This window comes from Pongo pygmaeus, chromosome 4, assembly GCF_028885625.2.
Source record: "Pongo pygmaeus isolate AG05252 chromosome 4, NHGRI_mPonPyg2-v2.0_pri, whole genome shotgun sequence".
In the NCBI taxonomy this organism is placed as follows: domain Eukaryota; kingdom Metazoa; phylum Chordata; class Mammalia; order Primates; family Hominidae; genus Pongo; species Pongo pygmaeus.
The window spans coordinates 111,836,135-111,861,544 of NC_072377.2; the positions used below are offsets into that span (position 1 = coordinate 111,836,135).

At 35.8% G+C, this 25,410-nt stretch overlaps 1 long non-coding RNA gene across 1 annotated transcript; it reads right to left on the reverse strand.

The window, feature by feature from the left end:
• Positions 1 to 10,810: 10,810 nt before the first annotated feature.
• Positions 10,811 to 14,714, reverse strand: LOC134739561 (uncharacterized). Its single transcript, XR_010126337.1, has 4 exons — positions 14,621 to 14,714; positions 12,146 to 12,290; positions 11,617 to 11,743; positions 10,811 to 10,949 (listed from the first exon to the last, which is right to left on the reverse strand). It is a non-coding gene; the product is annotated as an uncharacterized LOC134739561 (long non-coding RNA).
• Between the last annotated feature and the right edge of the window lie 10,696 nt (positions 14,715 to 25,410).

Sequence of the window (25,410 nt, forward strand, 5' to 3'; positions counted from 1 at the left end):
CACTTCATCTATAAAGATACACATAGACTGAAAATAAAGGGATGGAAAAAGATATTCCATGCCAATGGAAACCAAAAGAGAGCAGGAGTAGCTATACTTTAACAGACAAAATATATTTAAAAACAAAAACCTTAAGAGACAAAGGAGGGCATTATATAATGATAAAGGAGTCGATTCAGCAAGAGGATATAACAATTATAAATATATATGCATTCAACACTGGAGCACCCAGATATATAAAGCAAATATTATTAAAGTTAAAGAAAGAGATAGACCCCAATACAATAATAGCTGGAGACTTTAACACCTACTTTTAGCACTGGACAGATTGCCCAGACAGAAAATCATCAAAGAAACATTGAATTTAATCTGTACTACAGATCAAATGGACCTAATAGATATTTACAGAATATTTCATCCAATGGTAACAGAAAATACATTCTTCTTTACAGCACATGGATTATTCTCAAGGAGATACCATATGTTAGAGCATATAACAAGCGTTAAAACATTTAAAAAATTAAAGTTATATCAAGTATCTTCTCTGATCACAGTGGAATAAAACTAGAAATCAGTCACAAGTGATATTTTGGAAGCGATACAAACACATGGAAATTAAACAATATGCTCCTGAATAACTAGTGGGTCATTTAAAAGATTAAGAAAGAAATTAAAGGCTGGGTGCAGTGGCTCACAACTGTAATCCCAGCATTTTGGGAGGCCAAGGCAGGAGGATCATGAAGTCAGGAGATCGAGACCATCCTGGCTAACATGGTGAAACCTCGTCTCTACTAAATAAAAAAAACAAAACAATTAGATGGGCATGGTGGTGGGTGCCTGTAGTCCCAGCTACTCAGGAGGCTGAGGCAGGAGAATGGCATGAATCTGGGAGGCAGAGCTTACAGTGAGCTGAGATTGCGCCACTGTACTCCAGCCTGGGTGACAGAGTGAGACTCTGTCTCAAAAAAATAAAAAGAAAAAGAAATAAATTAAAAAATTTCTTGAAACAAATGAAAATGAAAACATACTAAAACCTATGAGATTCAGTGAAAGCAGTATTAACAGGAAAGTTTATAGCAATAAGTGCCTACATCAACAAAGTAGAAAAACTATGAATAAACAACTTAACAATGCACCTTAAAGAACTAGAGAAGCAAGAGCAAACCAAACCCAAAATTAGTAGAAGAAAAGTAATAATAAAGATCAGAGTAGAAATAAAGAAAAAAGAGAGAAGATCTAAATAAGTAAAATCAAAGATGAAAAAGGAAACATATAACTGTTATCACAGAACTTCAAAGGCTCATTAGATGCTTCTATGAACAATTATATGCTAATAAAATGGAAAACCTAGAAATAGATAAATTCCTAGACAAACACAACCTACCATGAATGAACCATGAAGAAATCCAAAACCTGAACAGACAAATAACAAGATCAAAGCTGTGATAAACATTTTTCCAGCAAAGAAAAGCCAGGACCTGATGGCTTCACTGCTGAATTCTACCAAACATTTAAGGAAAAACTAATACGAATCCTACTCAACTTATTCCAAAAAATAAAGGAGTAGGGAGTACTTCTAAACTCATTCTATGAGGTTAGTATTACCCTGATACAAATACCGGACAAAGATTCATCAAAAATAGAAAACTAAAGGCCAATATCCCTGATGACCATTGATGCAAAAATCCTCAACAAGATACTAGCAAACCAAATTCAACAACACATTAAAAAGTTCATTCATCATGACCAAGTGAGATTTATCCCAGGAATTCAAAGATGGTTCAACATATGTAAATCAATCAATGTGATACATCATATTAATAGAATGGAGGACAAAAACCATATGAAAATTTCAATTGATGCCAAAAAAGCATTTGATAAAATTCAGCATCCTTCATGATAAATACTCTTAAAAAATTGGGTATAGAAGAAACACAACTGAACAAAATAGAAGGTATATTTAACAGACCCACAGCTAGTATCAAACTGAATGGGGTAAAACAGAAAGCTTTGTCTCTGAGATCTGGAAGAAGACAAGGATGTGTACTTTCACCACTGTTATTCAACATAGCGCTAAAAGTTCTAGCTAGAGCTATCAGACAAGAGAAGGAAATAAAGAGCATCCAAATTAGAAAGGAAGAAGTCAAATTATCCTTGTTTGAAGATGATAGAATCTTGTATTTGGTAAAACCTAAAGCCTCCAGAAAAAAAAAAAAATCCTATCAGAACTGAAAAATTCAGTAAAGTTGTAGGATACAAAATTCACCATACAAATATCAGTAGTATTTCTATTGCCAATAACAAACAATCTGAAAAAGAAATCGAGAACATAATCCCATTTACAATAACTACAAAGAAAATAAAATGCTTGGGAATAAACTTAACCAAAGAAGTAAAAGATCTCTACAATGAAAACTAGAAAACATTGATGCAAAAAATTGAAGAGGACGTAAAAATATGGAAAGATATTCCATGTTCATGGATTGGAAGAATCAATATTATTAAAAATGTCCATACTTCCCAAAGCAACCTACAGATTCAATGCAATCCCTATCAAAATACCAATGACATTCTTCACAGAAATAGAAAAAAAAAAAACCTAAAATTTATATGGGATTGTAAAAGACCCAGGAAAGACAAAGCTATCCTGAGCAAAAAGAACAAAATGGGAGGAATCACATTACCTGACTTCAAATTATACTACAGAGTTTTAATAACCAACACAGCATGGTATTGGCATAAAAACAGATGCACAGGGGCCAGGCGCGTGGCTCATGCCTGTAATCCCAGCACTTTGGGAGGCTGAGGTGGGTAGATCACAAGGTCAGGAGTTCGAGACCAGCCTGTTCAACATGGTGAAACCCCGTCTCCACTAAAAATACAAAAATTAGCTGGGAGTGGAGGCATGCGCCTGTAATCCCAGCTACTTGGGAGGCTGAGGCAGGAGAATCGCTTGAACCTGGGAGGCGGAGTGAGCTGAGATTGTGCCATTGCACTCCAGCCTGGGCGACAGGGTGAGACTCCGTCTCAAAAAACAAACAAACAAACAAAAAAACAGATGCACAGAACAATGAACAGAATAAACAACACAGAAATAAATCCATACATCCACAGTGAACTCATTTTTAACAAAGAGGCCAAGAACATACATTGGGAAAAGGACAGTCTCTTTAATAAATTGTTCTGGGAAAACCAGCTATCCATGTGCAGAAGAACGAAACTTAGAACCCTATCTGTAGCTAATATCCAAAAATAAAATAAAAATCGATTAAAGACTTAAATCTAAGACCTCAAACTATAAAACTACTAAACAAAAACATTGGGGAAACTCTTTAGGACTTTGGGCAAAGATTTCTTGAGTAATATACCATAAGTACAGGCAACCAAAGCAAAAATGGACAAATAAGATCATATCAAGTGACCAAGCTTCTGCACAGCAACAGAAACAATAGAAAAGGAGAAGAGGCAACCCACAGAATGGGAGAAAATATTTGGAAACTACCCATTTGACAAGGGATTAATAACCAAAATATATAAAGAGCTCAAATAATTCAATAGAAAAAATCTAATAGTCTAATTTAAAAATGGGCAAAATATCATTTCTCAAAAAAAAAGAGACAAACAAATGGCAAACAGGCATATAAAAAGATGTTCAAGATAATTGATCATCAGAGAAATGCAAATTAAAATTACATCTCACCCCATATAAAATGACTTTTATCTAAAAGACAGGCAAGAGAAAATGCTGGAGAGGATATACAAGAAAGGAAACCCTTGTCAACTGTTGCTGGGAATGTAAATTAGTACAACCACTATGGAAAACACTTTGAAGCTTCCTCAAAACACCAGAAATAGAACTACCATATGATCCAGAAATCCCACTGCTTAGTATAAACCCAAAAGAAAGAAAATAAGTATATCAAAGAGATATTTGCACATTTATTCCAGTATTTTTCACAATAGCAAAGATTTGGAAGCAACTTAAGCGTCCATCAACAGACAAATGGATAAAGAAAATGTGTTACCATATTAGTCTGTTCTCATGCTGCTAATAAAGACATACCCGAGACTGGGTAATTTATAAAGGAAAGAGGTTTAATTGACTCACAGTTCTGCATGGCTGGGAAGGCCTCAGGAACTTGCAATCATGGCGGAAGGCACCTCTTCACAGGGTGGCAGGAGAGACAATGAGTGCAAGCAGGGGAAATGCCGGATGTTTATAAAACCATCACATTTCATGAGACTCACTCATTATCACGAGAACAGCATGGGGAAACCACCCCCAGGATTCAATAACCTCCACCTGGTCCTGCCTTTGTCATGTGGGGATTATAGGGATTACAGTTTAAGGTGAGATTTGAGTGGGGCCACAGAGCCAAACCATATCAGTTACCTATACACAATGGAATACTATTCAGCCATAAAAGGAATGAGATCCTGTCATTCGCAACAACATGAATGGACCTGGAGGTCATCGTGTTAAGTGAAATAAGCCAGGCACAGAAAGACAAACTTTGCATGTTCTCATTTATTTGTGGGAAATAAAAATTAAAACAATTGAACTCATAGAGACAGAGAGTAGAATAATGGTTACCAGAGGCTGGGAAGAGTAGTGGAGTTGTGTGGGAGAAGTGGGATGGTTAATGGGTACAAAAATATAGTTAGAATGAATCACATCTAGTATTTGATGGCATAACAGGGTGACTGCAGTCAACAATAATTTATTGTATATTTCAAAATAACTAAAGAGTGTAATTGATTTGTCTGTAAAACAAAGAAAGGATAAATGCTTGAGGTTATAATTATTAAGCATTGTATGCCTGTACCAAAATATCTTAAGTAACCCCTACATAACGATACCTACTATGTACTCACAATTGTTTTTTTCAAAAAAGTAAGACAAAACAAAAAACTAGAAGATGTAAGCCTTAAAAGATCTTACAGTGGCATAATCCTTACTACAGACAATATAAATGGCAAAAAATGTCAGGTACTTATCAAATGCTCAGTTAATACCAGCTTGTATTATTTATTTGTTAATGATGATCTCTTACATTTTAGGCACTATACTGGGTGCTCCAGTTGCAATTATTAACAAATAATCCATTCTATTCAGGAGTTCCCAGTCTAATGAGGAATACAAACAAGAAAAAATATTGCAAACTTTTATATATCCTATATTATATTGTTCTTATGGACCTAAAATATATTGTTTTTATTTTCTTTTAAAAAGTGTGTGCATACCTCTCCACGTCTGACACTTATTAGAACAATAAACAATAGTTTCCATTTTGTTATTGTGAAAAATGAACAGCAGTGGGATATTGAAAGGCAGCTTAATTCCTTCAGTAAAAAAAAAGTTATTTACTAATATGCTGCAAAGGTGTTCAGTAATAAAAGTTAATTTAAAGGCACTCATCTGGCATTTATTTCTATATCATACTATCATTCTCACACAAAATCATCCCTGAATCCTTCCACAATACTTCATGATACTATGGTCCTTTATGTAGTTACATTTGTATATATGCATGAGTGAGAGAGCAAATACGTTAATTTTTGAGCAGTCATAACATTCATTTTTCCTTCCCCTTCCACCGGGCTTCTAAGAAGCAGCCTTGCTGCTTGGGCAGCTCCAAGCCTGGCCTTTTGTCCTGGTGATTAGAATAAGAGCAGAGCTGCACGATTTACATTTTAAAGGAAATGGAGCCCTGGCCCTGACCAATCCCAGAGGGAGGAGGAAGACAGAAGAAAAGGTTTACAGAAGCCAGAGTTAGGAATTAGAGTTTGGGGGAGTGAAGAGAGAAAAAGGAAACAGTGAACTGTTACCATGGCGAGCTGTGCAAGATGCTGAGATCTGAGACGAAATTGAAATACTGAGATATTGATAAGGGCTGAGGCGATACTGCGATCTGGAGAGAGAAGAGGGAAGAAGGCAGTGTGGGTAGAGGCAGGAAGACTCCTAGAAACCTTGCTGAGGGTTGTATAAGCTCTGGGTGATTTTCAGAGACACTGCAACAAAGATTAAAATGCTTTTCTTAATTTATCCTGTGAGACTGGTGTTGCTACTGGCTGTGTAGCCATGTGAAACTGTGGGTGAAAGCAGCTCCATGCAGCCCAGGTCTCTCTGGTTCTGTGTTACTTCCCCAACGGACTCAGTCTTGAAAGTGAAGACTCTGCTAAACTTCTCTGCAGTGCAGCAGCCACTATGGTGGACTCTGCACCCAAACCCTAGCAGATGCTCCATAAATACAGGTTGAATTAAATCATCGGGGTCTGGAAGTGGATTCATTGTAGGCATCTCTGAAAACGAAATAGGTACAGCAACCAATTGCATAAATGTGTCTGTGTGGCTCTATGTCGTGATAAAGTACCAAGCCAAGCATAACTTCCAAAATTTTTGTGCTCGTGATGCCGACAGCTGTTTCAGACCTGGTTTACAAGTTTTACTCAGATTTCTTGTTTGTTTTAAACATTCAGTTGTCCTTCACAATAAGTACATATTCTCAGCTCAAATGCACAAGCTCACTTTGCTGCAGCCGCCACCACCTCTTGCCCCAGAATTGTGGGGGGCCGGGTAAACAAGGAGAAAATTCCCTAGGAGCAGAATTTGCCCACCACTTTGCCAGCACAGGCCAATTCAGGAAAGGGCAAAAGAAGGTATAGTCTCCTGGAAGCCTGGGAGAAGCTGCAGAGTTCTGAGTAGGCTGCACATTGGAATCACTGGCAGCTTAAAAAAATGAAAGCACTTGTTTAGGCCCAATCCAGAAAATTCAAGTTGAATTCCAGGGCATCTGTAATTTTTTAAAGTCCCAGGGACTTCAGAGACAGAAACACTCTCCTCATCCTCCTAACCAAGTTGGCGTCTTCACTTTCCACATAATACAATTGATTATGCCTCCAGGCCTCTAAGCCTCTACAATTTAGTTAGTAGCCTGGGGCTGTGAATCTAAAGGAAGCTTTGCTACTGTTACTTTGACCCTAACTAGGGACAACTGATGCCCTGGTTTGCCATGGCCAATCCCAAGTTATGCTGTTATCTTGGAAAAATTATTAATAGCCCCCACTTTTACTCTTAGAAGAGTCCAGGTTTGGATGGTAAATTATATGGTCACTCTATACACAACATTTAAGGAAAGCCAAGCCTAGGATAATGTTTACCTAGGATATCTTCCAGCAACAATTTCAAAATTCTTTCATTCTTTTTCTTCCTCAATTGTCTTTCTTTCCAGTCTTTCTTCTTTCTCTTTCATCAGATAAGGCTTAAATATCCTCCAAACAGCTAATTTCCTCACCTCACTCCCCATCCCAATCCCCTAGAAATTTTTCTTCTCATCTCCATGTTTCTGGAGTCCATGTTGACACTACAGCTTGAAGATTTTCTATCTTGTTTGCCTTGTTTGGGGGCAAGGAGAGAAGGAAGTGTCCTGAAGCTCTGTGTGGCCAGACTACCCTGGACTCTTCTCCAGACCCTGGAAGACTAGAGAAATGGTCTATCAAGCACGATGTCCACAGGAAGTGTGCTATGGCTGACAAGCGAATCAGGCACCGTCAAATGAAGACTGAGCCAAGTGTGAGCCTCAGACCACTACCAACAGAGGAACAAGTTGACCCATGGGTCTTCTAGATAAAGCGAAATCACAGACTTCTTACAAAGGAATGCAGGGGCCAGAAACGGCCATCTTATTGTTCCCACCTGTCCTGTAAGGTTTTTAGCTCAACCTTTCTCCTTGAGTTGGACTCTATACTTTCAATCCAAAAGCCTGTGTCTGATATTTCTTGCGCTTGGATTCTGGGTTCGCATTTTCTCTACCTTTGCTTCATGTCCTAACTCCCACACATTGTATTAATAACACCTCCAGCTTGGACTGATGCCTACCTCATGGAGCTCTTCCTGGATTCCATTTATATTTGTGGTGATTTCTCAAGAACATAGGCCAGGACTAAGAACTCACCACTTGGGGCAAAGATGATGCACAGTCTAATTCAATGGCAAAGAGCCTTTGACATGGTCATAAATGTATCGAGTTTCCTTCATTTTTACTACCTGGTCTGCCCTCTACTTACCAAAGTTCAGATTTCTCTGCAGGGGTGATACGAGGAAGCAGACTGGAGCCTCTGAATCTGCTTTTACTTTATAGTGTGGCTCTTCCCTTGACTCCTTCCCTTCCATTTAGTCACAGCTCAATCTCTACTCTCAGCTCATTTTCTCCCATCCTCCAAAATGGCCTCAGCTCCTTCTCATATGAATTGCTCTATTAGTTTATGCAGCAAGGATTGGGTTATATTTACCAACAATCACTTGCAGTTGCAGAACTCAGTTGCAATGGAGCAGGGGCCTATCCCCGTAAATGACTGCAGTGGGCAGACCCACAGGTGTCCAATAGGCTGGGTGCACACTAGAGCAAGCTGGCAGGTGCCAGACCTGTCTAAAGCATACATTCTCCTGTAGTAGACTGTTGCCATGGAGGAATGCTGGCCAAAAAAGCCAGATCTTTTCATTTTTCAGAAAAGAAAAAGAATTTAGATTCTTATGAGCAATCTACTAATTTTTAAGAATATTGGCAACTCATTTAAAAAGATTTGAATTCCATCCTGGCTAAACAAAACTAATCAGTGAGTAGAATCTTGTTCTCTGGCTGCCAGTTTCCAATGGTTTTTGTAGTGTATTGAAAGATATGCTTTTCTGTGATGTGACTTTAAGATTGAAAAATCATCTGAGGCAACCCAACATGAAGTCAAGTGGTGTGAAATTCTAAAGAACATCCTGGAAACCTACAGATGCTGGTATTTATGCATGAAAACAACAGCAGCAACAACGGGGATTCCTATTAAGTGACAAACAGCCACTTAAGAAAATCTTTTAATGAAAGGATGTTTTAAACATCCCATAAAAGGTCCACTGTGCATTCTTTTGTGCGTGAACACTTCATTTTTCATAAACATAAAGCCTCTAATTGTCTTCCATTTTAAAACATCTTCGTCAGCAAGGATATCAAACAGATAGTTACAGGGAAAAATAATGACACTGTGAAGGTTGACAGTGAAATCAGTTAATCTCTTATCCCTTATGACAGTTTACATTTTGAGTGACAACTAAGGTTATCTATTTTGCAAATATTACAGCTTTATTCTTGAGCAAAGTGATAGGAAAACATATCATTTTCCACTGTACACTGGACATTATCTTGAGAAAATAAACCAGATGTAATGCTTTAAATAAAAATATTTCAACATGGGATGGCAAAAATGGCCAACTGATTAAAACTCCAGAGCAGGGTTTTTCAACCTCAGTACCATTGACGTTTTGGGTCAGAGAATCTTTTGATGGGGTGGGGGGTATCCTGCAGGCTGTTCAGCAGCATCCCTGGCGTCTACCAACTAGATGCTAGCAGGAATCTCTCCCCAGCCTGTTTGTAACAATTAAAAAAAACATCATCAGACATTGCCATATGTCTCCTGGGGCCCAAATTTGCCCCCAGTTGAGAACCATTTCTCCAGAGGAATTGTTGGACTTTGCAACTTGGATTATGATTCTCCAAAAGAGTCTTAAAGTGGCAGTTCACACAGTTCACACAAGAGGAGAGAAACTGGAGAAAGCATTAGCACTGGCTTCCTCCGAGTCCTCAGGGGCATCTGGGGGTTGAGAAGGACAGTCTTTGAAGCATGAACAGTGAATGTATACTGACAAGAAAGTTATTGTGGAGGACAGGAGGGGTAGGCTCCAGATGGAAAATCCACTCTTCTTGAAAATAATGCCTGAACAAGCAGGAACCAATAAAGATTAGGCCAGCCAGTGACATCTCCTGGCAGATTCCAAACTACAGATGAGGAACTCCAGCTTTCCTCCAGCCAACTCTGAGGTGAATTTAACATATTGAAAGATGTGATGATACAGAAAAGTTAGACATTTAATAAGGAGTTCCTTTTCTTTTCATTTTGGAAAGAAAACATTTTTCCAGAAAAACTTGAAAGGTTATAATAGTGGTTTGAAATCAGTAACTCTCAATTTTTTCTTTGTGGTTATGGAAGAAATCATCAATTCCATTTCTCAGTAGAACCTCATAAACACAATAGGTCAAATGCCAGAACAGAAATTAAATGGCTGCGTGATCCTCAAGGGAAGACATACTTTAACTATGAAGTATTCACACCAAACCATGAGAGCAGCACACGAAAGAGAATGAACTAGAGTATGTGGTGTTCATATTTTCTGTTTTGACAGCACTGTTTATCAAAATAACTATAATTTTCAAAGAAAAGACTACTTAATTTTTACTATATTGCTTTTCTGTCTGAAACGAACTATAAAGAATAAGTTCACTAAGTTTTGGGTTGAGTTTAATTGATTTAACTTGTTTCAGCACGGTTAAATGTTTCAACATGGTATCTTTTAGTCTTCTTTTTGTGAAATTTTGGTAGCTTACAATCTGTTCTGATGATACTGTAATGGTAGATACCTTTCATTATACATTTCTCAAAACCCATCAAATGCACAACACAAGAGTCAACCCTAATGTAAACTGTAGACTTTAGTTAATAATGTATCAATATTGGTTTATCAATCATAATAAATGTACTGCACTAATGCAAGATGTTAAAAATAGGGGAAACTGTAAGGTGAGGTAGGAGAGGGTGTGGGTGGAATTTTCCATACTTTCCACTTACATTTTCTATAGACCTAAAACTGCTCTAAAAATGAGTCTATTAATTTTTTTTAAAAATCAATTTTTTAAAATAGTCTATTAGTTTAAAAATCTGTTTTGTAAATTTTATAATAAAAAACCCCAACAGTATTAAAATTGTCCTTGAAATCAGGCTTTTGGGAACTGAGCCTCATTGCTCATTGCCCTTCCTTGCTGCAAGATGATTGCCCAAGATGAAGTGGAATGAGGACAGAACTTCCTTCCTTGTCCAAGCCTGGCCACTGAGCACTCTCATCCAAGCTCCTGGAAAATAGAATTGGAGTACTGCAAATAGTGGACCTCACACTGCATTACATTTTGTGTTTTCTTCATTTCAGTAATTTTATATGCTTTTATGTTTTACTCTCACAAAATTACTTTCGAAGACATATTTCCTCATAATTTTTGTAATACATTTTACACGATAGGTAGAATTTGGGTTTCTAATTAATGGTATATAATACTAGCTAGAGAAACAGTAACTTGTGACGAGAAAGAGAGCTTTTTCGTGGTCTTTAGGCAACAGCAAAGAAGTTATTATGCTGAAATACAGTAAGTGTGTTTTCTCAGTGGCATTCTATTCACCTTGTTATAAAAACATATATATAAGTCTCAGTTTTAGTCTCTGGCACAATGAGAGATTTTTCAACATAGAAGCTTCTTGGCTGGTTGTCACAGAGGAATCTCTAGGCTAATGAAACCCTCATCAGTCAGAGGAGGGCTCAGAGCAGGGCTTCATAGTAGATGCCCTGAGGGGAGCTAGACAATCTAAAGAAAGTTTTCAATGATCCTGTATTCAGAGGATAGACTGTCCAACTGCAAGGCTAGAGCCTACATTTATGACAAAGGTTCAGCACATACCCAAAGCAGCTAATAGTAAGTGCAACTGAATTCAAGAGCAATCTAGAGTTGAAGAGTGCCAAATACTTACAGAGTTAGGAGGCACAGAGTGAAGTGGTGAACTCATGAGCTCTGGAGTCCATAGAAACTCGGGTACTACTCCAAGCTGTGTAAACTTGGGCAGGTTACTTCACTTCTTTGGGTCTCAAATCCCACATCTGTGGAATGAGGAAAGTTGAGGTCATGTCTCTCAAGAGCCAGGTAAAGTACAGTAAGTGAGGGTCATATTGCAGTTGTTAAGAGTAGTAGTAGCAGTAGCAGCAGTAGTTACATCCTGAAAAAGGCACACATTTCCAAGAAGTTGAGATGTAACTCAGTGGAAAGTAAGGAGGCTGGCTTTCAAGGTGGAAGCTTGTATTTCCAAGGCAGTAGGAAGGAACAAGTCACGTTGAGAGGTAAGACTAAGAAAGGGAATTTCATTTGAGGAATTTATATGAAGTACAGTAGATCCAGTGTTATCATGCAGGGAATGCTATCCGAAGGTTTGGTAGAGCAGTGCGAAAGGCAAAAAGAGAATTGGTTCAAGAATCAGAAGACCCGAAGTCTAGACTAGGCTTTACCTTCTGGGTGCTAATTCCTCTCCTGGCTAGCTGTGTGACTCTGGGCAGGGCAAATCCTCTCTGGGACTCAAGTCATTCATCCATGAGATAGGATGTGTGGTCTCTGAGAGTCACTCAAGCCTTGTAGCAAATATGAATCTACATGCTTGGGCAGAAAAGTGGCATAATTAAAACAGTAAAGCAATTGCTCTACAAGTTCTGTGTAGAATTGATTGAAGTGAAAAATAGAAGAGGATTGAAAAGAAGTTACATTTACAAAGTAATCTCCCGGTGGCACAACAGAAAGGACTGGATCTCTAAACTTGGTGCAGAATGGATATTAGAGGCCCGTGAATTGAGAGAGTGGCAATCACATGAAAATTGCTGAAACAGAAAGTAATTATTTGTAGAGGAAAGGGAACATGATAAGCTTATTTTTCAAAGATGTTAAGTGTCAGGACATGGCAGGATATCTTTAATATTGATGAATGACCAATAAATTAGATTTAGTGGTTTGATGTGAGTAGGATAGATGTTACACATTTGTATTACCAATTTATTGTATTGAAGATTTTTTTAAAAAACTGATAAAATTCATGTAAGAGCACAAAGGTCCAAGAATAGCAAGAAGAGAAATAAAAAGGACGGATTTGCTCCATTAGATATCATAAATTCATGTACTACTTTGTCAACTAAAATAATGTGGTGTTAGGAGAGGGTCAACACATCCATGAATGGATTCATAGAACCTGGTCTTACATCAGACCTCACTATATACAGATGTGACCTTAAAAGACAGTGGGCATTGTAAGTAACTTTGCTATCCATATGGAAAATAATGTAATTAGAACCTTACCTCATGTCATATTCCAAAATAAATCCCAAATGAATTAAAGACACAAATTGAACACACAACAAATATATTTTTATAATTTGGGGATGGAAGGATTTCTTAAACTAAACACAGAAAGCATAAATCTTAAAGGGAAAGATTTATCAATTTGACTACACCATTGTTGGTGAGAGCAATACATTTAGAGAGCATTTGGTAGTATACAGTGAAGGTGAAGATGCATATATTCGAGATCCAGAAAATCTAATTCTTGTTACAGACTTTAAAGAAATTTGAACATTTATGCATAAGGAGACATGCTGCACAGTACAGCTGTGAAAAATTGGAGGCAACCTAAATGCATATCATTAAAATAATGGATAAGTAAATAATAATGGAGTAGGATAAGTCAATAGTAATGGAATGTTCCATACCTATTAAATTTTTTAAAATCTTAATCCACATGTATTGATATGGGTAGATCTTAAAAATAAAATATTGAATCAAAATAAGATGTAGAAAATAAAACTCTCATAAAAAATACTATTTACCAATTAGGGATTCATATAAGTATAGTAAAAATACAGAAAATAAATGGTCAGAATATACTTCTACTTCAGGATAGAAGTTATTTTAGAGAGGGAGAAGGAAAAATAATACCAGAGAAGAGATTAAACATTCTTCAACTCCAAGTACAAGGTTTTATTTTTTTAATTAATAAAGAAAATCTGTTCATACATTAAAATTCTTAATGGTATGTAATACACATTCGTTACATTACTGTTGATGTTTTTCTATATGTTTGAAATATTTCAAGATAAAAAATTAGCATTAGTAGCATGCTTTTTTCACTCCAGGAATGTAAATATTATCTGTGTATAATTGTTTGAATTTTAAGGTATTATTATTACTGTTTTGGAAGTGTTTGGAAATTTTACCTCAAATTTTCAGAATATTTTTTGTTTTAGCTCTTCATTTCCTCGAATTGTTTAATAAAAATTATATATGAAAGAAAACACTGACGTTACAAAGCATTCTTGGCTTATAAAGAAATTCACTGCGTGGCTCCACTTCAATTTTGATCATTAATTACTAGATAGACAAGGAAAAATGAAAGCTAGAGTCCAGGGACCATTACCAATGGGAAGTATAGTATGTTAGTGGGTTAATAAAATTCGATTCACTAAAATTTACTCCCTAATACCTTTCAAACACGGAAGTGCTCTGTAAAATGAGATATACCAGTAAATTCCATAGTGTAATTCAGGCTCTTGGGACTTTAGACCCCTTTGATCTTGTCACAAATTGGCTCCTGGAAACCAGAAGGCCTCCAGGACTCAAGTCTCCAGAGACCTTACCCCGAAGCATCTCAAAACAAATAAAGTGGCTGAGACAGATGCTGGACCCAGACAGAATGGCAACCATTTCACGAAATTAACCCCAAACGATAGGAACAGACAATTCTCCACATGTAATTATGGCTTTTGTTACTTTTCCCCCATGAAAGCATTCTGTTACTTTGGCTTAAATGCAACAGATAGAGGTATTCAGCCTGGGCTAGCCATATTTCCGATCCATATTTCAATAGATTATCCTGAATTGGCCTCCTGGAAGCATTTATGCTGACCAGTTTTGAAAACCTCTTTGTCAGCCCTCACCCTTACCTGCTAACACCCGCTGTAATGGATGAAAGCAGGGGGTGATGATAATCACTGTCTGCTGCCCAGCCCCGAGTGAGCTGCCTGAGTCTGCACAACAGTCTGTCTGGAGAAAAAAAAAAAAGAAAAAGGAAATAAGGGGCGTAATTCAATGAATACTTGGAAACCAAGCTCGAGGGTTTCTTTTCCCTTTTAAAGGAGTAGTGATATCAGAAGCAGGATTATGAAAAAGAAAGAGTTAGTAAAAATAGGATCTTTGTGAATTAGAATAGTGAGGCCATTTCAAATTGAATTACACAGGATCATGGCAATTAGAATTGGAAAAGATCTTTCAGTCTTTCTCTGTCAAAGCATGATTACTCCCAATGGAATATTCTTCCAGGCTTAGTCCAGTCCAATTTTGAATGATTCAAGTGATCGAGGCTTCTCGGCTTCTCTTGGGATATCATTTCAGAGTCTGAAATAGCTAATTGCTAGGAGATCCCCCCTCCTACTTTTCTTTGCCTTATTTCCATTATTCTGTTTTGTATTTCCCCGACTCACCTTAAAACTATTTGAATTTAATTTTAAGTGCATATGAGCTACACAAAATGACTAAACCCCGCTGAGGCTGGGTCATTATGGCTAGGTTTATGTCTCTCACTCTCTTTCACACACACACACACATATGAATATATGCATATGCATACAACAAACATACATACATTCACACATGTACTCACATGCATACACACACAATTAGAAAATGTTATGCAGCCACAATGTCATTTTTTTAAGAAAACATTTTATGAGAAAAATTAATAAAGGCCCCTAACTTTTAGATCATTCATTGATTTTTTAAAAAATCACAAAAATATCAATAACCTACTGCTTTAAAACTGATACAGGCAACAAAGAGAAAACCTAAATGTTATTTTGCTTGTGAATATTTTTTAACATGAATAAAATAATATGATATTTTAATATAGTATTATATTAACTACAATCTATTTAGCATAATTAGCATAAATAATATAGATATAAAATATGGTACTAATACCATAATTATATTTATAAAAAATATTTTATTCAAACTTTTTAAATCCATTGAAACAACACTGACTCCCATATATATATAATTTTATGGATGGACTTGTTCTTACACTAAATATGGTTTGAGCTTTGAGTAAGTTTGAGAGCCTGTGGGAACAGCTTGAGGTATTCAAGGTTAATGGAGGTTGCTTAAGGGTATTTAAATTTGATCAAAGAATTTACAGAGCTTTCCATGTCTTTTCCAAAGAGCTGCCCCAAAGTATTTTTCACACCTGTCAATCAACCAGCCAATATCCAATCAGGTAGGAATGTGAGTACTCGGAAAACAGAGAAAAATGTAAACAAATTATTTTAGCTTTCTTCAAAGTATGAAATTCACCGTTTTCATGGGCATGATTTTTTATATCATTCATTCATAAAATTTAATCTGGAACAAACCTTAGAGATCATGTAGCTCAGTGACTTTACAGTCATGGTCTGGAATAATTATAAAAAGAGTCTTTGCAGCAATTTAAACTTTTGAATTTGTCAGTTGAATAAATTTTCATTAAATATGTGTATTGAACATGTTTTTACATTAAATTTCTTTATAAACCTTCTAAAAATTATAGGAAAGGAATTTAAAAGAACAAAAGAAATGTGAGAGGAGATACTAAAGACACACACTTATATATTTTTTGGAAGATAAAAGCAAATGGAGTGGTAAATAAATAAGCTGAATGAAAGAGCTGATAATGCTTAACAATTTTGGAACATTCATTATATGCTAAGCATTATTACAAAAGCTTCACATAATTTATTTTAGTTAATATTATGATAATGCTGTGAGGTAAGTAACATTATCTCCATTCAATAGGTGATGAAGCTGAGGCAGAGCAAGTTCACAAGAAAGCTGTTAAGTGGTAGAACTGGTATATAAATCCAGAGAATCTAACTCTCATGGCTATACAAAGGGGAGTATCAATGACAAACAAGCTAAATTGCCCCTCCAAACCTTGCAAAGGCTCAGTAATTGGGGGCACTTTCACTGGAAGGTAGAAGGAGTGATTGACAGGACTAAAACAGGGTGATTAGGTGAAAGACTAGAAAGAAAACACAGGCTACTAGCTCCCCTTTACCCCTTCAAGTGGGGCAGAGGATTGGAAGATTCTTTATGGCAGAAACTGAATCTCCTTAAAACAATACTTACACTAACTGACATCATGGGTTCCTATATAAAAGCCAGCTGAATACCTGAAGCCCACAAATTGCCTAACTGTCTACACATCCTATCCATGTTCAGAGAACTTCCAATTAGATTTTACCGCATCACTCTTGATGTCTATTTCTGTGGACCGCTTTGTCTCTTGATAGTAGGTTGCTTTTCCCTTGCTTTTTTGTGTCTTATTATCTTTGATTGAATGCTAGGTAGTGTGTGCAGAAGACCAATGGAGACTGAGGAAAACATCATTTGAATATGTATGTGAAAAAAGTAAACCTTTACCTCTATCTCATAAGATATACAAAATTAGTTAAAGACGGATCATACACCTAATTATAAAAAAATCAAGTGTTTAGAAGAATTTATAGGAGAATATATCCATGATCCTATAGTAGAAAAAATTTCCTAAAGGGCAAGAAAAGCACTAACCAAAAAAAAAAGTAAATTGATATGTTGGACTTCATTAAAATTAATGAACTTGGTTCATCACAAGATATTATTAACACAATAAAAACTAAAGACACAAACAGGATGGATATATTTGTAATAAATATCTGATGTCTGACAAAACGCTAATGAGATCATACAAAGAACTCCTTCAGATAAGTAAAAGACAACCTAATTTGTAAAAATGAGTGAGAGACTTGAAAACAAATACCACAAAAGAGTATACGGAAATGTCCAAAAACATAGGAAAATGCACTTAACATTAGTCATCAGGGATACAACTAAAATGACAATGGGAAGTCACCATAAAACCACCATAATGGCTTAAATTGAAAAAACTGACAACATCAAGTGTTGGGGAAGATCTGGAGTAATTTGAACTCTTACACATTGTTACCTGGTGTGAGCATAAATTGATGCAACTACTTTGGAAAACTGTTCATCAGTGTCTACCAAATCTAAACACATACCTGCCACACAACTCAGGAATTCTACTCCTAGGTATTTACCCAAGAGAATTTAGTACATATGTCTACCAAAACATGGTAAAAGAATGTTCATAGTATTTTTTTTCATAATAGCCTCAAATTGAAAATTATCAAAATATCAATGGGAAAATGGATAAAGTATTTATAACATGTATACACAGTGGAACAGTTATACAATAGTTATTAAATTAACAGCACTTATAATAATAATAGTAATTGTAATCACAATTACAATTTTTTAAAAAAGAATCAACTATTACTACATGTAACAACATGGATAAATCTCACAGGCAACATTTTTAGTAAAAAACTACTTATAAAAACATATATATGTTATGTTTTGTTTATGTGAAGTTTAAGTAGAGCTCAAAATATCTATGGTATTATTAGTTAGGATAGTGATTACCTCTGGAGGTTATTATCTGGGGTGGTGGAAATATTCTATATTTTGATTGGATATTGTTATATAAGTTTATACATATGCAAAAATTTATCAAACTGTTCATTTAAGATCATCATGCATTAATGAATATACATTACTTACTCCTTAATGAAAAATGTTAGAAGTTCTTTTAAAAGAAAATGGTCAGCTAAGGTCATCACACATTTGAGGAAAACCTCTAAAAGAGAACACAGATAAAACAATAATTATTTTTCTCAGAGAGTCAAGAGGCTATGTATATGACATCTATGAAATAGAGAAATTTTTTTAAAAAAGATGGAGAACAAGAGATAGTTATTTAAAAAAGGATAAATAAAATGTAAACATTTCATATAAAATAAAGTTAAGAAAGTTATCTAGAAAGCAGAAAAAAATATTGTGAGATAGTCAATAAAAAATTAGATTTTTAAAAAATTTAGTTTCTCCAGGCAAACATACTTATCACATGTCACAGTAGTCCTTGCCACTGATGATTTCACTCTTCTAACCCTGCCAAAGACTTGAGCATATTATCCCAAAACAAGGCTGCTGAATGCTGCAATACTATCGATGTGTTTTTTGGTCCATTTTTGTCAGCTCAGCCTGGTGTATATTTCTTTTTCTCTCTTTCTCTCTTTTTTTAAGATATGGTCTTGCTCTGTCACCCAGGCTGGAGTGCAGTGACATGATCATGGCTCACTGCAGCCTTGACCTCCCGGGCTCAAGAGATCCTCCCTTGATCCCTCAAGAGATCCCACCACCTACTTGGGAGGTGGGCCCACAGGCATGTGCCACTATGCCTGGTTAATTTCTTTTATTTTTTGTAGAGACTGGGACTTGCTTTGTTGCTAGGATGGTCTCAAACTCCTGGGCTCAAGCAATCCTCCTGCCTCAGCCTCTCAAAGTGCTGGGATTACAGGCATGAGCCACACCTGGCTGGTGTACATTTCTCTAGAGTAAAAGAACCACACACACACACACACGCTATACATATATATGTAGAGTATGTATGTGTATACATATATACATATATGTTTGTACATGTTTATACATATATACATATATACATGTTTAGATATACGTTTATATGTATATATGTATACACATACACACTCTATATATAGTTATATACACATACATATGCATGTGTGTGTGTATATATATATACATATATATAGAGAGAGAGAGAGAGAGATTATTACAAGGAATTGGCTTACATGATTATGGAGGCTGAGAAGTCCAGACCCAGGAGAACCTATAGTATAGTTCCATCTGAGTCTGAAAGTCTGAGAAGCAGGCGAGCTGATGGTGTAAGTTGGAATCCATGTGCAAAGACAGAAGAAAAACTATGTCCCAGCTGGAAAACTGTCAGAGAGAAAGAACTTTTCCTTACTCAGTCTTGTATCCTTTTCAAACCTTCAATTGATTGAATGAGGCCCACCCACACTGGGAGAGATGGGTAAATCTGCCTGACTGGGTCTACTGATTCATTTATTAATCTCAGCCAGAAGCACCCTCATAGATACACCCAGAATAATGTTAGACTATATATCTGGGCACCTTATGGCCCAGTCAAGATGCTACATATACTCATTCGTCACACTTCATATCAACTATTTCTTCACCTATAATTGGCCACTATAATTTTTCAAACAAAATTGAGAAAACACATTCATTAAATTTTACATACTTTTATTTGGTAGATGAAGTTTCAAAAGATGGTCTATTTGAGGAAGAACATAACAAATATGGTCCTTGGTGGTTAACAAAAATAAAATGGTAAGAGAAGTGGGAATAGTTTGACCCAGACCTTTTGATATGTCATAGTACTTATTATCATTTAACCCTCTGTATTGATCCATTTTAAAATATTGCATGTTGTCATTTCAAAATCAATTCTGCTCATCTTAAATAAATCGTTGTACATAATAAAAATTTGGATAACATGGTAAGACACAGAGATAAAAATCAACCATGATTCTTCAGCACAGAGATGATTACTATTGATAGTTAAGAATTCTATGTTCTTTTTTCTCTGTCACCATATACACGTTTTGGAGGGCAAAATTGATATCATACAGAAAAATTAAGTAAATGTTTTTCCTTTAATAATATATTACGGATCTCTTCTTATGTAGCTAGTGTAGATTTATAAAATCACTTTTTTTGTTTGTTTGTTTGAGATGGAGTCTCACTTTTTTGCCCAGGCTGGAGTACAGTGGCATGATCTCAGCTCCCTGCAACCTCTGCCTCCTGGGTTCAAGCAATTCTCCTGCCTCAGCCTCCCAAGTAGCTGGGATTACAGGTGCCTGCTACCACACTCAGCTAGTTTTGTATTTTTTAGTAGAGATAGGTTTTGCCACGTTGGCCAGGTTGGTCTTGAACTCTTGACCTCAGGTGATCCACCCACTTCTGCCTCCCAAAGTGCTGGGATTACAGGAGTGAGCCCCCACACCTGGCCATAAAATCACCCTTAATGCATAATATTTCATCATATAGATGCTCCATGATTTACTTGCCATTCTATTATTGTTAATCACTAAATTTGTTTCAATTTAAAAATTATGATAAATGATATAAAATGTAACAACAATGTGAAATATTTGCACATTTTTAAAGTATTTGGCTCTTATTGCCAAATTGCCTTTAGAAATGTTGTCACAAATACACTAGGTGCTGCATAAAGTAGCTGTTTTACTGATCTGTAGCCAAGCAAGGAAATTATCATTTTTATAAAATCCTCAACAATCAAAAGGAAAAAAATTGTAACTTGTTGGTTTTCAATTTTGAATTTCTATGTTTCTGATATTGTTGAACATTTCTTCATATATTTATTGGCCATGTTATGTCCTCCTCTTATGAATTGCCCATTCATGATATTTTCCCAAGTTTCAATTGTGGCTTTTTTTTCTCTTTTTCTTATTAATATGTAAAAACTTAATAAATTAAGCATATCAGGACAAACAATTTTCAAATGCTTTTCCTCTTTTGTTGTTGCTTTTGTTTGTTTAACAAATTATACATGTCAACATGAAGGAACATTTGTGAATGGAAAGATAAGTGAAAACACCAGGGTCAAAAGGCTTAATAGGAAGCGTATACTACTTTAAACATGGCTGTGTTTGAAAAACATAGCTGAAGAGTTCATCACTAAATCAAAAAGCAGAAGTCTGGAAGAACTGTTCTTATAGTTAAAATGTATTTTTGGGAGTCTCTCCTATGTTTGTATTACATAAGCAAGGCATTAACAGGATAGAGTCTCTCCCAAAAACCTACTAAGAAGTCAATTCTTTGAATGACAATGGAAATTGTTCTTTTCAGGAATGAATATGTCTTTTGGCTAAACACGGATAAAAGCTTTTGCTCAATATGGCATAATAACTCCAGCAGGCTCACAGCAGCAAAACTAAGTCTGTCTCAAAGTGTCTTATTACAATGAAATCAAATTTAACCTCTTAAACCCAAGACATAAATCACTCACTTTTCTCTTCTTTCAAATAGTTTGTGAGTATATTACCATAAATACTACCTGTCACAAGACTGATAGCTGTCAGTAGCTCAAAAATATGAATAAAATTGAAAATGCATTTGAATATGGGAACCATAATAGCATTTTGTAGAGAGGTGACAATAATAATAGGCTATGGCAGACAAGAAAAAAAAAACCCTCAGTAATAGTAAAATCTAGAAAACTTTCTTCGAATTAAATAAAATCCCAAATCAGTCTTACCAGAGTCATATTTCCACCAAATATAACAGTCAATAAAATACTTATTGGCCGTCGGTAGTCTGTAGCACTGGCAAATTGAGTTTACTTCGTGAATTTTTATATTGAAAGTATATATCAAGTTGCAGGGCATAATTTCAAAACTGCACAGTCTGAGTTTATGTTTCATTCCAAATGATACCAGAAACTGTCATTAATAGTTCTCCAACAAGGTAAAAATTAATCTCTCCTGAATTTTAAAATACATTTTTAAATCATTAGCTGAAATGAATAAATCCCAGTTATTTAAATAAATACAGACTTTTAAATGACCCAAGTCAATGTATTTTAGATAAAAGAAGTTTTTTTCCAAATGTTCAAACTCAATTTGTATCTCTTTTGCATTTTCTGATTTTAAAAACGTAGTATTACATGCAGCAACTTAGGTGAAGCTCAAGGACATTATGCTGAATACAAAAAGCCAACCCAATGTTTATATACTTTATGATTCCATTTGTACAACCTCCTTGAAATGACAAAGAGATGGAGAAAAGATTAGTGATTGTCGGGGTTAGGGGTGGAGGTAGCTGTGACTAATAAAGGGATAGCATGACAGAGTTTCTTTGTGTTGCTTGAATACTTCTGTATCTTGATTGTGGTAGTAGTTACAGAAATCTATACATGAAATAAAATTGCATAGAACAACACACACACACACACACACACACAAACACACGAGTGCATTTAAAAACTGGTGAAAATTGAACAAAGTCTGTTGTCTATTGAATGTTTTGTACCCATGTCAGTTTCCTGGTTTTGATATTGTGCTACAGCTATATAAGATGTCACCACCGGAAGAAACTGCTTGAAGGGCTCAGGAGGCTCTAGGTATTAATTTTGCAACCTGTGTGTCTATGATTATTTCAAAATAAAATGTTTTTTAAAGCACGATATCCATTCAGTCAAACTTTCAAAGTCATATAGACAATTGTTAGAAAGCAAATTAGAGCTCTTAGCAGCCAAATTATATGTCAAGAATTCATGCACTAACAAACTCATTTTATTTATTGGCGAATTCCTCAGGTTCTCATGAAACGCCTGTTTGCTCTTCAAACGCATTTTTTTTGTACTTGATAATCTGGTTTCCACAACTATAACAGACACATTCACTCAATGCTCTACCTCAGGCTAAATAAATCAGCAGCTCTGAGGTTAGAGACAAACGCATTGATTTAAAACAAACAAACAAACAACAACAACAACAAAAAAACACTACTGTCCCCAGGTGATCCTGATATGCAGCCAGGATTGAAAACCATGGCTATAAATGGTAATCAAACCTACCAGAGTGGATGAGATCATCCAAAGAGATTGTATGGCAGTGGTTCTAAACCTTGGCTGCATAAAGGAATCACCTGGAAACTCGAAAATATACTGATGTCTGTTTCCTCTCCCCAGAGAATCTGATTTACTCGGTCTGGGGTGTAGCCTGGGAATCAGGATTTGGAAAAGCTCCCCAGTGCTTGTAATAATCAATCAAGATTGTCAACCACTGTTACACATATACAGAAAAAAGAAAGGTCAAAGTCAGAACCCTGAGGAATATTGACTTTAAATCATGAAAAGAGAAAGTCATAAAGATAATCATAGAAATGTAGAAATAAGGGGAAAAAAGGACTAGAAAATGGCATTATAGAAGCCAGAAGAAGCAAGTATCTTAAGAAGCAGAAAATAGACAACAATATCCAATGCAACTAAGAAGTACAGTAAGGTAACAACAGTAATCATAGCCATTAATTATAGTACTTGCTACATTCAGGGAGTAGGTAGACACTTGACAAGCGTTACCACATTACATTTTGACAACAAACTCATGAATTTCATGAGTAAATAATAAATAACAAAATGATTGCTGTTTTCATTGGAAATTGGAGGTGAAAGAGGACACGGAACTTCCTATGATGTCACATCTGGTTAAGGACACAATCAGATCTACAGCCTACAGTCTGGAAAGTGTTGAATTTAGCTCCACAGAGCTCTCAGCTTTAGATTTTTATTTTGCTTGTGTGGTATATTTTGGGATGTGCTTCCAGTGCAACACTCCTTCCTTATTATCGGAAACTTTTCTCTTTATTTGTCCCTAATATTTATGTTCTAGTCAATTTGATTTTGATTCCTCCTAGTGTATCCTGAAAACTCATGAAGGGAGATTTGTCAGATATCCCTGAAATTCTGGAAGATGTAACCTGACACAGCATGGTGGAATCTTCCCAGGGCTGTGCAGTTTTTTGCATTTACTTACAATTTGAATCCTGTGAGGACTTTCCTCACTTTTGCTGGTTGTTGTCAGACTCTTCCCCCAGGTAGCATAGTGTCCCCTCTTTTGGGGGGTATGTGTTGATGATTTTTTTTTATTTCCCTGGCTTGCACGATACGTTGGTAGACATCTTTTTTATTTCCCTACCAGCCCTACCACACAATTATTTATCCTGGTGCTTTGTGCATGCTCCCTTCTATTCTGGAATATGTAGAGATTCTTTTTCCCAGTTTTTTGAATACATCATCCATAATTTTCCCCCTACAATCCTAATTAGTCTGCTTTGTTTTCAGGGGGAGTTTTTGGGAGACTAAAAGACTCCACTGTCATATCTACTAAAGCTAGACAGTGTATAAGGCCTACACTATGACCTAGCCCTCTCATTCCTAGGTATATTCCCAATAAAAGTGCATACATATGTTTTCAAAATGTATGAAAATGAATATCCACAGCAACACTATTTGTGATAGCCCCAAACTTGAAACAACCCAAATGTCATTTGTATAATGGACACATAAACCTTGGTATATTTATACAATGAAATTCTATATAGCAATGAAAATGAACGAACTACAACTATCTTTAACAGCAAAAATGTATCTCATAAATGTAACACTGAGAAAAAGAAGCCTGACAAAAAAGTAAATATTGTATGCTTCTATAATAACAAGTCCAAAGCTATTTGGAGACAAAATAGTAGTTACTTTTGTAAATGGAAGGAAAGAGTAGCACAGGAAGGGTCAAGAAAGCCCAGGAAGGCTTTTGTGTTTCTGAGAATGTTTTTTTCCTTGATGTGGGGGCTGGTTAAATTGGTTTGTTTACTCTGCAAAAATTTATTCAGCTGTATGTTTATGATCTGTACACTCTTTTCCATGTATGTCAAATTATACATAAAATATGTACATACTAGCAAAATGCACTGAAATGCTATATAATTTGCAAGTTAATGAAATGAATCCAACTGTACATCAGCTGGAAAGAAAAAAGATACATTTATAAAATTCTCCTGTCACAGTGATAAGTCCCTATAAGCATATTACATCTGCAATCAAAAGGAAGAGTTAGGCCTCTATGTTATTAGCCATCATATTCACCAGGATGTAAAAATACACACAAAATTTAGCAGCTTTGTAAGTACATGTTTTAGGACTACAAGACTGAAAAATGTTCTTCACTTACCTTTA